General features: G+C 37.1%; 1 pseudogene; it reads left to right on the top strand.

Annotated features, from left to right (window-relative positions):
• Positions 1-4698: 4698 nt before the first annotated feature.
• LOC127028692 (poly(A) RNA polymerase GLD2-like) overlaps positions 4699-15181 on the top strand; it is a 72779-nt pseudogene continuing 62296 nt past the window's right edge.

The raw sequence follows: 15181 nt of genomic DNA, 5'->3' as shown, positions 1-15181 counted from the left end.
AGAGGTTTATTCCCCATTACGGTGACAGGGGAAGCGTACCTGAATTGTAAAGTTTACGAAACTTTTTTTTGGAGAGCCTAGCAATTCCCACCACGGTAATCTCTACTGAAAGTCACTGTAAATGCTGTTAGTGTGAGACAACAGTGTTGCTATGCTGTTTTGTTTTGGGTTTTGATTTAGGGAAGGTAACTCCTCCATTGTTATTCTTTCTGGTGTTTACAACTTCAAAGGCTAAAAAACCTATTACTTTTACAACTAAATCTTGAATTCTGATGCTGATGAATTATATTCGTCAACTCCTTATGTATATCGTATGTAATGCTGAGAGTGCCTGAGATGCTTAGAGATGAATGAGGTGTGTTAACAGTTGTTACATTGCCTGTCCATACTAGAAACACAAAAGTTTAAGAGATTTGTTTCTGTGAAGTGTAGGTCCCTTCTCTCTTTTAGAAATTATGAATTTCTTACTGGAGCCCTTACTATGTTCACTTCCTTACTTAAAGTGACTTAATTGGTGTTTCTGCATCTGTGTGTTTTGGTTTGTACTGTTTTATGATTTTTGGACTGCACATAAATATTATTCAGACTAAATGTAAGTGTCAGTTGACTTTCTCATCATGCGATTTGTTTTCTCTCTTCAGCAGAATTGTAAGTAAGCATCTCAAAAATAACTTTCACTAATACATAACACTTCCCCCCACCTCCAAACAGAAGTGAGAGAGAAAACTGTGAGAATGGCTATCTTGACAGCTTTTTCTTGGAGCTAGTACAGCAATGTCAATAGTACCAGTTTTTCACTAGTGTGGGTTGTCATCACAGGAAGTAAGGAACAATGTCAAACCTGAGCAAATAAACTCCTTGGAATTTATTTGCCTAGGTTCCATGCTAATGCAGTTGGAACTGTCTGAGGAGGTGTCGTGGTTTAACCCCAGCCAGCAACTAAGCACCACGCAGCAGCTTCCCCCTCCCCCCTCCCAGTGGGGTGAGGAGGAGGAAAGGAAGAAAAAAAAAGTAAAACTCGTGGGTTGAGATAAGAACAGTTTAATAACTAAAGTAAAAATACACTACTAACTAAGAATAATAATTGTAATGAAAAAGAATACAACAACAAGAAAAAAAGAAATAAGACAAGTGATGCACAATGCAATTGCTCACCACCTGCTGACTGATGCCAGAGCCGCAATTCCCCCCCCAGCCAATTCCCCCCTGTTTATATACTGGGCATGACATTCCATGGTATGGAATACCCCTTTGGCTAGTTCAGGTCAGCTGCCCTGGCTATGCTCTCTCCCAGCTTCTTGCACACCTGCTTGCTAGCAGAGCACAGGAGACTGAAAAGTCCTTGGCTTAAGATAAGCACTAATTAGCAACAACTAAAACATCGGAGTGTTATCAACATCATTCTCACACTACATCCAAAACACAGCACTGTACCAGCTACTAAGAAGAGAGTTAACTCTATCCCAGCTGAAACCAGGACAGAAGGTAAAAAATATGACGAGTCCATAGTGGTAGGTGAAAGAAGACTTCAAGGCCGTGGAAACAATGAGACCTTACTACAATAAAGTTAGGAATAACTGATTTTATTTCAGTGTATGAGATGTCCTGGTTTTGGCTGGGATAGAGTTAATTTTCTTCTTAGTAGCTGGTACAGTGCTGTGTTTTGGATTTAGTGTGAGAATAATGTTGATAACACTCTGATGTTTTAGTTGTTGCTAAGTAGCGCTTATCTTAAGCCAAGGACTTTTCAGTTTCCCATGCTCTGCCAGCAAGCAGGTGTGCAAGAAGCTGGGAGGGGACAGAGCCAGGGCAGCTGACCTGAACTAGCCAAAGGGGTATTGCATACCATGGAACATCATGCCCAGTATATAAACAGGGGGGAGTTGGTTGGGAGGGGCAGATCGCTGCTCGGGCATCAGTCAGCAGATGGTGAGCAATTGCATTGTGCATCACTGTTTTTGTTTTGGTTTTTTTTTCCTTTTTTTCCCCTCTTTTTTTTGTTATATTTCTTTTCATTACAATTATTACTATTATTATTATATTTCATTATTATTATTGTTAGTATATTTTACTTTAGTTATTAAACTGTTCTTATCTCAACCCACGAGTTCTGCCTTCTTTCCCAATTCTCCTCCCCATCCCACTGGGAGCAGGGGGGGAGTGAGGGAGTGGCTGCATGGTGCTTAGCTGCTGGCTGGGGTTAAACCACGACAGAGAGAATGCCTATTAATGTAACTGTTAATACAATTTTTTTATATATAATTTTTAGTTTGGTAATGGAGAAAGAGAGAGAGAACCTAAAAGTGATACTTTAATTTTATTCCGAACTTAGACTACTGTGTGGTGATAGGATTTCCATGCTGGTGCATGGATCTGTCAGCACTTTTCCCAAATGTATTACTGCAGCATTGGGTTGATAAAAACGTTTTTATGTAATAATTAGGGAAATACTGCCATTGTTCTTATGACTTTTAAGTGTTCTAGTTGTTTGAAAAATCTTCTTTCTTTTGTATTTGTATCGCCATATTGCACTAATTGGGTAAATATTTATATGCAAAGTATTGAGATCAGTCACAAACAACTGTGTGTGTGACGCATCTTTGTTTGCAGGGTTCTTATTTAAGACTGAAGTAAAAAACAAATGAAGAAACTTGAAAGTAATGTCAGGTTTTCACTGCAGCAAAGAGATATATACAGTATTGATAACTGGTTTTAAAAATCTTCTAATGTGGTCTTGCCATGTAAAGTCTGAACTGTTATTGTTTCCAACATATAAGTTGAGCTTAAGGTAAAATACTGATGATTTGCAAAATGGATGCAACACACAGTTTAACCTATTGTAGGGGCAAAGATTTTCATCCAGCCTTTCTGCTAATGTATAATGCATATAATGATACAAGATCAAACAGCAGTCAGTTGTGCCAGAATCAATTTAAAATATAGAAAAATGCAGATTTACTATCACAGACTCCATTCTGTAAGCACACACATAAAATAATGCTATGTATATGATATTCTTAAAGCATGAGTAGATTACTTTCCAGTTGCTGTCACCATTTGTCTGCTTCTTTGCTTATGTTATGAAAAAAACCTAATTTTGCTTATAGTTTGTGATCAGCTGCATCTTTATGTTCTTATGATGAAGTCAAGTGTTCCTTCCCTTATATTGTGAACATCATTGTGGAACATTTGAAATAAGAAACATATTCCACTAAAATATGTTAATTTTCCTTGAGATGAAAACTCTTATGTTTTATTTCATGTAACTTTCATAAAATTAAACTTAAAATGGAGGGGAGCAAATAAAAATTAACTTTTAAAAATAAGTAAATTAAGTAGTAATTGTGAAACTTAGAAAATATAGTACTTTGATTTAGCGTCTTGTCCTGAAAGGAGATAAAACTAGCCCACAATCACAATTCTTTTAAGTAATCTGTGGAAATATATTCTAGATTATTTCAATTTTTAAACTAGAAATTTAAAAGGTTACTAGTATTTCTTGTTACCTAATTTTGATTTTTTTTTTTTAAATGTAGATAAAAGGTGTGCTGGTTTTGGCTGGGCTAGAGTTAATTTTCTTCATAGTAGCTAGTATGGGGCTATGTTTTGGATTTGTGCTGGAAACAGTGTTGAGAATACAGGGATGTTTTCGTTATTGCTGAGCAGTGCTTACACAGAGTCAAGGCCTTTTCTGCTTCTCACACCACCCCACCAGCGAGGAGGCTGGGGGTGCACAAGAAGTTGGGAGGGGACACAGCTGGGACAGCTGACCCCAACTGACCAAAGGGATATTCCATACCATATGACATCATGCTCAGCATATAAAGCTGGGGGAAGAAGAAGGAAAGGGAGGACGTTCAGAGTGATGGTGTTTGTCTTCCCAAGTAACCATTATGTGTGATGGAGCCCTGCTTTCCTGGAGATGGCTGAACACCTGCCTGCTGATGGGAAGTAGTGAATGAATTCCTTGCTTTGCTTTGCTTGCGTGTGCGGCTTTTGCTTTACCTATTAAACTGTCTTTATCTCAACCCATGAGTTTTCTCACTTTTACTCTTCTGATTCCTTCCCCCATCCCACTGGGTGGGGGGAGTGAGCAAGCGGCTGTGTGGTGCTTAGTTGCCAGCTGGGGTTAAACCACAACAGTCCTTTTTGGCACCCAATGTGAGGCTCGAAGGGTTCGAGATAACAACAGATTTGATTGGAATGTGCTAGATTGAATTTATAGCTGTTATTGCTGTTTAGCTATTAATTGGCAGGCTCCTGTGCTTGCCATGGGGCTTGCTTGCCTTACTGTATATTAGAGTCTAGTGCTCGTTAGTGGCTGCTTTTTGCTTTTGCTGCTTGCTGTACTGTTGTACTGCTTGCCATCTTACTCTGCTGTGCCTGGGATCATTTTGATAACAGCAGTGGTGATGCGCCTGGGCTGGCAGATGGCCAGGGCATTGCTGCTGTTTCTGTGCTGCTGTACTGGACAGGCTGGAACTCCAGTGTGAACTCGAGTCGAAGGGACTGTGACCTGTGGATGAGTCCACATGGGAGCAGGACACCCTGAAGCGTCTGTGGCCGTGGATAAGCCCATGCCAGAGCAGGTACATCTCGAAGCATCTGTGGCCGTGGTTATGTCTGTGCCGCAGCAGGTATACCTCTTAAGGGATTGTGGCCCAAGGATAAGTCCACGTTTGAGGTGTACCTCAAAGCGACTGTGGCTGTGGATAAGTCTATGCCGCAGCAGGTATACCCCTGAAGAGACTGTGGCTCATAGATAAGGCTCCACTTGGAGCAGGTACAACCCTAAGGGGCTGCAGTCTGTGGATAAATCCAAGCTGGAGCAGGGGCAAGGGGAGGAGTTCATTGCAATGTTAATCCCTATGGTCTGGTCCAAAGGGACCAGGGGTGGAGATTGTAATGGAAATACCTTTAAATTGTTGTAACCCAGGATTTGAGTTGCATGTTGTGGGAATTACTATAGCAGGAACCACCTGAACCAGTGGAGGACAAGCCTCACAAGAAGCAGTGCAAGTGCAGCAGTGACCCGACCTGAGCTGACTTTGGTGCTCAATAACTCCACGCAACACACCACCTCTCCTGTCCTGAGTGACCACCATAAGAGATGGAGCCCAAAGTCATGGACTAAATGAACCCAATGGACATTTTGTGGACACATCTGGACATTTTACAGACATTTCACAGGGGTGGTCCATAGACTAAGCATCTTAGTTATTATATGAATAACAGTTATGGACTGTAGTCTTTCCAGGGCTCTGAGTGGGAACCTTGCAACTATTCCAGTTACACTGCAGCTGTTGACTTATGGAAATGGCAGTCCAGTATGTATGTCTGCAGCCCCCATGTCATTCCGAGGAAGAAAGTAAGTTCTTTGTGTGATTAATTCTGGTTGTAATGTACCCATGATGAAGTTTGTCTAATGTCAATTTCTTGTGCAGCTTGAGTTTTGTTAGAAATTGCAAGAATACTGAATAAAACTTTTTTGATTAAATAGGCCATGTCATGGATCTTTAAAGCATTCATGTATCTGTTTTTGAGAATTTTAGTACTCATAAGTGACTTAGTATGCATAGTTTTTCTCTTCCAACAGCTGTGGCCTTACAGAACTGAGACTTGCATATTTTATTTTAATACTATAATAGATGGTAGTCTGTGTGTGCTTGACTATAAGAGGGTTTGTGTCAATAAAGTGAGTGTTCTCTTCCTGTTAATTTGTCAAGCCTCCTTCAATGTTTTATGGGAATTGTGATGTTTTTCTGATGACGTGCTAGATGTTTCTCCTGATTTTCTTAATCATGTGATGTTGGTTTTTGGTTTTTTTTTTTTAAATACAAAGTGATAAATTCAAGCATATATAAGTTCTTTTTTTAAGAGGAATTTTATTGAAACATAATTTTTCTACTTTTCAAAAAACTTAAACTTACTTGAATTTACATAGCTTCCTTTGTTACCTTAGTTGCAACAGAAAGAGGAATTTCAGATGAATGTGTGGTTTTAGTTTCTCTTAACATTCTAGGAAAAAATTACTTTCTTCTCCTTATCAGTTCAGAAATAGTAGTTGATATGTGTTTGCACAGTTTTTAATAGTTCTGTGAATCAATTGATAGGGAGGAAGTCTTATGTAATCTGTCTTCAAAACTTTCCTGTATGCTATTTCTCTTCCAGATTTAACAGATGAGAAAATAAGTACAATTAAATATATTGTATTAAGCTATAGTTGAGTATATAACTGTCATATGAACTAAAGAAGTTCCTGGTTTCATGCTGTATGCATGTTTTCCTCTTGACCAGTCTGGTTTATGGAAAGCTATGTTGTGTTAAGAGATTTGCAATCAACTAGTTAATCCTTAAATCTTGAGTCAACTCTTCTTAAGGTATTTTTGCTGAAGACGAGTTCATGTAAGTTCTTTTCTTTTCAGTTAAAATAAGCTGAAACAGCATCATGTTTTGATTTAATGTTACATTATGAGTTCCTTTAAGGTTGTGGGTGGGTAATGTTATCAGAACTTTTCTCAGACTTGAAAAATGAAATGGTGACTTGAGATCTCTTCAGTTAAACTTGTGTTTAATTAATAATGCTATCTGTCCAGGTCCCCAAAAGCTGTGCCAGCTTTTCTGACTACAAGAAATAACTGTAGTTTTATTAATAGTTAATTCATTGATACATATGAACATTTGATTTCGTGCTTTCTTTTTTTTTTTAATTAAAAAATGTGTGAATACCCCCATACTGGTTAGCTTATATGCAATACTTGGTGTTATAAACAAAATGTGAATGTCCTCTTTTATTCTTTACTGTGGATAGACCACAGTATTCAATCACTGATCAGCTTTCAGTACAACTTTTTCTTAATGAAAAGTTCAGGTGCCAAGGGGCTGTCTGTAAGATCACTATATCTCTTCAAATATATTTGAGTTCCTGTGATAAGTGACTTAATGAGGAGATACAGGCTTGTGCTTGAAAACGAGACATTAGTTTTATGACCTGTGTAGCTTAATACAATCATTAGTTTGATTTTTCAAATGAATAGTGATTCTTTTTTTTCCCAGATTACACATTTTACTGTCTGTACAATCTAAGCCTACACAGAAAAATGCTACATTTTGAATGGCTATTGTGGTAAGTTTCTTTTTTCTCCCCTCCCCACTACTGAATTTATCTTATTCATCACTGGGTATTCAGAACTCAAAATTTTCTCATTGCACTTCTGTTGATTTTAAAGAAGAGTACACTTACATAGTCTGTATGTATCTTTAAAAAAAAAAAAAAGTATGTGGTCACAAAAATAGTAATACCAGCATTCATCTTTTTTAGCTGTCCTGCTTAACTGAACTTGCCATTTAGGTTTCAATTGGTTAATATAGATACTCTTGTAAAGCAGTTGCATCAATTCACTTCAAGGGTATCTGTACTTTTGTAGTTGTTTGTTCTTTTTCCTATTCCAGGTTTATTTCACCTAATATCTAGGATGGGCATGCCTTTTGTTCTGTATAATACTTGCTTTTAGTGAAATAGTCACATAATTTTTTTTTTTTTCCTTAGGAGACTAAAGTGAACAAACTGTTCCATATGATGTCAAACGGCAGCGGTTTCATTCACCTCATCATGAAACAACTGTAGTTAACCAAGTAGTGCCTTTACCAGAAGAACATAGGTATTCCTTCCCAGGATCAATTCCATCTCCACTGTTCCACGCGCATTACATACCAGATTTAACTGGATGTGTCCCTCCGTTGAGAGATACTTCATTTCCAGACTCTATAGAAACCACACTCCCTGTGGCAAAAGATAAGGTAATATCTTTTTATGCCTGTGCTTTACATCTGCCTTCTGAGTAGGCAGGGTCCAGTGGTGCTGTGGGAGACCACAAAAATTTCTGCAAGGTTCTTTGATAGTGTCATGGGGTCTCTATTGCTGAGCTGTCATTAGAAGGAATATCAATAAATGTAGCTGCCGCTATGGTCCTATATAGCCTCCTGTGTGTTTGGTTTTGGAGCATTTGGGGGGGGGTAGGGGTGGTGTTTGTTTTTCATACTAATGTCAGGAAATCTACCTGGCTGTCAGCAGAAGATATCTCTGGTCTCTCACTGCTTATTCCCTGAAAAGCTGCAGATACTGATGGGGCAACAATTATTTTCTGTGGATAGACATTTTATAACAGATTGAACAAATTTAAATTTAAAAACTTTGCAGAAATTTCTTCCGAGGAGGTGTTCAGTGTGAATTCAAGTGCGATAAAATGCTAGACAATGGAATAGATCACGTTAAACTTTTTTTTTTTTTTTTTTTTTTAATGCAGTCTTCTATGTTTGATGTAATTGCATTTCTGGCAGGAAAGAATGTTCAGTTCTCTTTATCTTTACTTTTTGAATGTGTGTGTCAAGTTAAGTCAGCAGGTTTTGGAGTTTTCAAGCATGTCAGCAACAGACCTGTGATTTGAACAGAAAAGAGCTTTGCAGAACACAACTCCAGAGAGAAAAATCAGTGTGGTTTTCCATGTATGTTTTGAATTTGATTACTTAATATCAATTTGAATGTTCAAGTTCACAGTTCTTCCTTCCTCTTAAACTATGACATGTCGCATCAGTTTTTATTCCATGATTCTTCTGTTACAGAGAGCAGGCTCTTTTCGGTTGGGCCCTCACTGAATGGGTTCGGCACTCGTAGCAGTGATGGTGACTTGTGCTTGGTGGTTAAAGAAGAACCAGTAAGTAATTTTAAAAATATATAGTTAAAACAAAGTCTATTTTTAAAATGTATGTGCTTTTATAAGGCTGGATTCTACAATGAGAAACAAATGTTCAAATCCTTTTGATTTAATAACATATTTTTGCACTTATGAACTGTGGGTCCAATAATGTTGCAAATATGAATTTAACAGGTGAACAAAGAACAGCAAAATGGAGAAGTAAGTTGCCTAAGATCATGAAGAAAATTGTTTAAAGAACTCTAACTCATTTTAGATGCAGGAACAATTTTTAATAAGTACAAATTTTTTATTTCTTTATTTAGGTTCATAGCTACTAATTTTAGTGAGCTAAAGAAGGAATAAGAAAATTTAAAATTTAAATTCCTTTATAAGAAGGAATTTGCTATGCAAAATATCTTAAGTATTTTTGGTGAGAGAAAATGTTTGAGTAGAATTTGAGAGAAAAGATATAACAAAAAATCTAAATAGAGCATAATTTTGAAAGAATTGAAACATTGAAAAGGAATTACATTTTTGTATAAGCGGGGCTAGCTTTCCCTCAAGTTCTGTGATTTGTGAATGTCTGATAGTTACTCTGCATATTGAATTGTTCTGTCTGACTTTTGCTATGCTAAATGTATTTGTAGACTGAGGGATGTGTTCATACTCATGTACATGTCTTATTGTGAGAATATTTTTTTTATTTGAAAAGTAAAGCATGCTTATTATATAAGAATAAGGAACATTTAAATGGGAGATACCAATTTTTTTTTTCTTTAATTTTAATATCATATTTCAGGTAAATCAGAAGACTGAAGCAAGGCATATACTCAGCTTAGTCCAAAAACTCTTCAGTACTAAACTTTGTAAGTTCCTGGCTACAGTGAGGTGGTAAGATTATTGGCAATTCTGGAAGAAGTATTGATGCACAGTTGTAACTAATTTATGTAACTGTGTGTTGTCTAGCTTCTAATCACAGTATTGTTTGGAGAAAAGCTATAAATATTTAGTAATGTTACTTATCTTGGTGCTGATGGATAGTAATTAGAAAAACGTAAGGGTTGCCTTCCAAACTAGTGGACTTCAAGAACAGGTAGCATCTAAAATGACTTCTGAATAGTGGACCACAATTGCGGGGGGGGGGGGGGGGGGAAGTGGATTTCTGTTTAGGAAACCTGTTAGTGAAATCTTACTACTCTTTTAGATTGCAGTGCCTTCCTGGGGACAATACTCAAGGATTTGTAAAATAAGATGTCACTCACAATAGACTGTGTAGAACTTTTTTTGGGGGGGGAGGGGAACAGGGACGACAACTTGATACCAGTGAAATAGTTAACTTAGGTGCCTAGTGAAGAAAATATTAAATGTTGACAGTACCAGCACACATAGGAGAAACAGGTCAATTCATAGTTCTTATAAGTTGTTGTTTAGGCTCCCTTCAGATGAAGAATTCATTGGGGCAGTTCTTGACTTAAAAGTGAAAGCCTCCTACTTCAGAGAGGTTTTTGTGCCATCCTTTGAATTATAAAAGATCCTGTCACTTATTAATATCAATGACTGTGTCTCCCTAGTTCTCAGACTTGTGATATATTCTTTGATGTTACTCCTTATGTTGCTGTTCTGAACAATCCTGCAATGGTAAAAGGAACAAACCATAAATTTTAATGCAGACTTCAAAATGTCTTCCCTGGCAGGTGTGCATACCCGGATTTCAACAGCTCACTTGAGGAGAGACTTGATATATCCATCTCAGAATAGGCATCTGATAATACAATAGTAATAAGTCATTAAATATTGATGTTTGCATAAGTGGTCCAGAACTTAGTCTGAGTATGCCTAGGATGCAAGTCGTTCCAGTGCTGAGAAGCACAGTGATAAAATAATTGTGTTTTCAGGGACCAGAAAGGGAGCATCTAAATAAATTATCACCCTCTTCTTTTTTTTTTTCCAAGAGGTTGTGTTCTGTGACGGAGTTTTAGACAAAATCAGGTTTTTTTGCCAGTAACAGAAAGACATGACACACTTTTTTTTTTTTTTTTTAAATAGTCTAGTCGCAAAGTAGGAAAAAACTTCTGATATTTATTCACTGTCTTTATGGGATGTGTTAGTCTTTAAGGTATTGTGTTTCTCCTAGAGTAGAGATGTAAACATAGCAGTAATACGTCTTCTGTTTCAAAGACTAGCAGAGTATGTGTAACTTCTACATATTTGTTCAGATACCTGCACATATCTATTTTTTACAATACTGGCTAACACCTCCAGAACTGTACGCTCAAGGCAACATCTTTTAGAAATGTGAATTTGGGATGATAACTGTTAATAACATATTGAAGAGAGTGTAATCCAAACCACTGAGAGTAAACCTCAAACTGATTGCTCTCTTTAGATTCATCCAGTCTAGGCAGGATTCATTTGAACAACAACTTAGCAGTACTGGGTTGACCCGTGTTTGCTATTTGAATAAATAACAAAGAGCTCATTTTCTCTTATTTATACAAAGAGGCGCTGTAGTGTTGAGACTAGGATATCAGAATGGAATCCGCGTAACAGTTGGGGAATGTGCAACAGCTAGGACAAGCAAGGGAACTTGAACTCGAATGATCTTGAAGGACTTCACAGGTAGGTGAGAACATAAAGTACTGCATGGTGGTATAGACATAAATCTTTTCTTTCCATGCAATGTTTGGAAAAGAAAACATTCTGTTTAAAAAAGGACCCTTTGTTCTCTGTGTATTCCTACGTGGCTAGGGTTAAGATCCTCTTCAACCTTTTTCTTCCCTCTCTCTCACTCATGGTAACATTGTAAATGAGGTAAAACAGTCAGAGGGCTGTAATAAAAGTGACCTGGAAACACTGTTTCTCAAGCTTGACGTGCCTCCCTGGGGAATTCTTTACAACTATACAGTTATCTCTCAACTTCCTGCCATAGACAAAAAAGTTAACTTATTAACTATACTCCTGTTTGCCTTACTTCATCATGCTGATGATAAAACTTAATGAGTTTAAAATGGCGTCGCATAAGTGTTCAGAATGTCTTATTTACCTAGAAGAATATTCACATGCAAATATTCCTCTCAGCTGAAAATGTAGTCAGATAAAATTTTAAAAAAATAACCAAAAAAACCCCAAAAAACAAACCCAACAACCTAATTCATATTGCTCCCATTCAGACTGGTTTAGAGTAGATACTCCTGGTATCATGTGATTATTAAGTTTATCATATGATGTGAGCAATATACATTAGTTATTCATGGCCTACTGCCAATTTATTATATACTACTTATGTTTTAGTCTGTGTTCTATTAAAGGTACGTAGTTCTCTAAGGCTTGTATATAGTCCTCATTCAGTTTATAAAATATTCTTTAACATGGGTGGAAGAAAACATTTCTGTTTAGTCACAGACATGGTTTTGCAAAAAGATGTCGCTTTGCAAGAAAAGTGAGTGAATTCCAAACATCAACAATTAATTCATCCTGTGCTGGGTTGTACCCTCCTAGATTCTTCACGACTCTGGATTCAGACTTCTGTCTCACCCAATTTCTCTTTCTATAGTATAACCCTATCGATGATACCAGGCTACATGTGCAGGATGCCAAAGATATTTTTGGCATATACTGTGTTTGGGATTAATATTTTGTACAATTGCTTAATCTTTTATTCTGCAAAAGAAAAGAGAGATTTAAGCTGTTTAATCTGAAATTCTGCATGAATGGGTTATATTATTTATTAAATAGTGTTTAGTCTTCTTTGAAGTGATTATATTCTTTTTCACTACAGCTGAAGTGGTATCTGTGACTATCGTAGACATGCCTAAAACTGTGGAGCAGCTATGTAGAATTCTTTGTGTGTTTTTTGGTGTAGCCCCTCTGGTCATAGCATCAGGGTCAGAGTCAGTTTACTAAGGCTTTTATTCAATCTGTATGTATTTCAGAATTCCAAATCCTGTGTTTGTGACTGTTTCTTCCCTGGTATATATGACAATCTAATACTTATGTACAATAGAGATTCTGCTAACAGTGTCATTGGTGTGAGCCAAGAAAGAGGATACCAGCAGCAAGTCACTACCTTCTAACATCCTCTTTGCTCTGTTTCACCCTTGGGAAACAGATTGGGACTATGTTGGACTGGATTTTTTTGTTTTTGTTTTTCTTAGCCAACAAATTTGGCATGAGTACCCATCAAGTGTTGGGATGCACTTGCAGACAAGGATGTATTTGGAAGTGGATTGTCACTAGAGCGAGTCCAGTTAACTTCTCAAGAGCCCTTCGGAAATTGTCATAGTGAGGAAAGTTGAATTGCTGTGGCATGCAGATAGATACCCACAGTTGTCTCCCATAGGCTGTGTTGGGCATCTTTGTCTTAAATTTGGTAGTGAAAGGAAAGAAAGCAGGGAGCTCTACATGCTTTATAGCTTCACATTCAGAATGTTCTGGGATGTTGGAAGAGGGATGCTTGGATGTGTCTGCAGGTGCAGCAAGAAAGAGGGGATGCTTGTGTAAGTTGTACTAGATTGTATGTTCGGTGAATGTGGATTGGAGTTTTGTAAGATTCTTCCTTTAAAATTAGTAAGTTAATAAGATTATAATTTTTTTTAATGTCAATCTGTGTGTTGCTTAGGATCATACAATGCATTCAAATCCAGATAAAGGATTACCTCAGGTCAAATCTGTCCAAATATGCATATCCATAAAACACTTTCAAAAAGTCTCAAAAAAAAGTAAAATTTGTTTTAATTGAATATTGCACAGTAGGGTTTTAACAAACCTGAAGTTGTCATCCAAATGCAATAGAGCTGACACTGTTTAATCAAGGTTGCTATCTGAATTGATAGAAAGATCTCCCCCCCCCCCAAGTGAAGATCAGCTTTTATTTAAGGTTATTTTTAATCTGCACTAATCCTAGCTTTGTTGTACTTATTTATTCTAATTTGAGGTTAATTTATGGAAACAAGGGGAAAATGTATAGTGTTAGATATGGTAAAATTCAAGTGGTCCTATATTTTGCAACATAAGAAATTATTAAAGCTGTGCTTTTTGCCCAAATTCATATTGTGTAACCTATGGACTCTGCTTTTCTTTGTCTTTTCCATTACTTTCTTGGGTGCATTTCTCATTCAGGATTATGGGCGACTACTAAATATAGCCTGAGATATTGTGAAGAACGGGGAAATCGCAGATAATATGACTGATGCAGCAGTTTTGGGGAGCTAAGTGCAAAGATGCATTTGGTGGCACTGTATGAGTCTGGCAGAGCTTAGTATGTTTGGGTTTGGATGGTCTGGCATTGAGCTTGTGTGTCTATACTGTGTGGATAATAATCTGAGGTGCAGTCCTGTGACTGTGTATTTATTGCATGTCCTATTGTCATTAAAGCAAAAGGCAAATAAAGCTTATCTCATCTTTGATGGAAAGTGGTGTCCTGTTTTCAGTAGTGATTCAATAGGAAATGTCTGTCTTGGTATGTACTTTAGTCAAAGCAACAGTTCTTGAAGTTTTAAGCATAATCAGTACGTAGTGATGATAGTTATATTTTTTGATCAGTAAAATGCAGAACTTCAACTGCAAGCAGTCTAGACATGATTAACAAGTATGCAGCTGATCATGTGCCCCTTGCTACAACATAGTGTTGGGCTTAAGTATCTGGCCATCCTGGATTGGGTCTGTTCTTGCTCCCTTCTTTTTGAACCTTAATTATTCAGGATTTCTATTACAAGTACTGCTCAGTGAAAGCATTGTAGAACTGCATTCCTTACGTTCAAATTTCTTGAATATACTTCCCACAGAAAAATCTTCCACTAATGTTTTTCTCTAATATTTAGTGTATGTTTTTTCCACATGCTTTCCTAGATTGTATTTTTGCTGCAGTTGCTAAAGGTTACTTAGTTTAGCACAACCCTTCTGAGAATATTTTTGCTAAATTTAATAAGCTACTATTTGCTATAGATCAGTCAGTTTGACTCTACTTTAGGATCTTTTTTTAAGATCAGCATCTTACATGAAACTTAATTGCATATTTTTCTCCCTTTTAGCAAGCTACATTGAACGACCTCAGCTGATTCGGGCAAAAGTGCCAATAGTGAAGTTCAGGGATAGTCAGGCAAGTATTCTGTTCAACATAATTTCTTAGACTCTGACACAGGAAAGTATCTATGTATGTACTGTCCATATGAGTAGTCCCACTGAAGTTATGCTTTATTTGTGTTGTACTATAGTTGGATTGCACATTTGTACAGCTAGTGTGCAGTGGTGGTCAGCTTCCTCGATGGCCTGAAACACCTCTTGTGGTTGAGATGCTGTTTAGTTTCTGTGATGTGAATTAATAGTGGTACATCATGTATTTCTATGGGTGATTTGTGCACAGTGGATTCTAGTTGACAGATGGTTCATGACAGGAAAACAAAGGTGGGAAGAAAATTGTTGTGAAAGATAATTTTGCTTTCTGTGCAAACATCTTAACTATTGAGATACTTAAGCTACTAATTCAC

Source organism: Gymnogyps californianus, unplaced genomic scaffold, assembly GCF_018139145.2.
Source record: "Gymnogyps californianus isolate 813 unplaced genomic scaffold, ASM1813914v2 HiC_scaffold_39, whole genome shotgun sequence".
NCBI classification, from domain to species: Eukaryota; Metazoa; Chordata; class Aves; order Accipitriformes; family Cathartidae; genus Gymnogyps; species Gymnogyps californianus.
The sequence above is the reverse complement of the archived record's forward strand: the minus strand, read 5'-3'. Positions and strand labels throughout refer to the sequence as shown.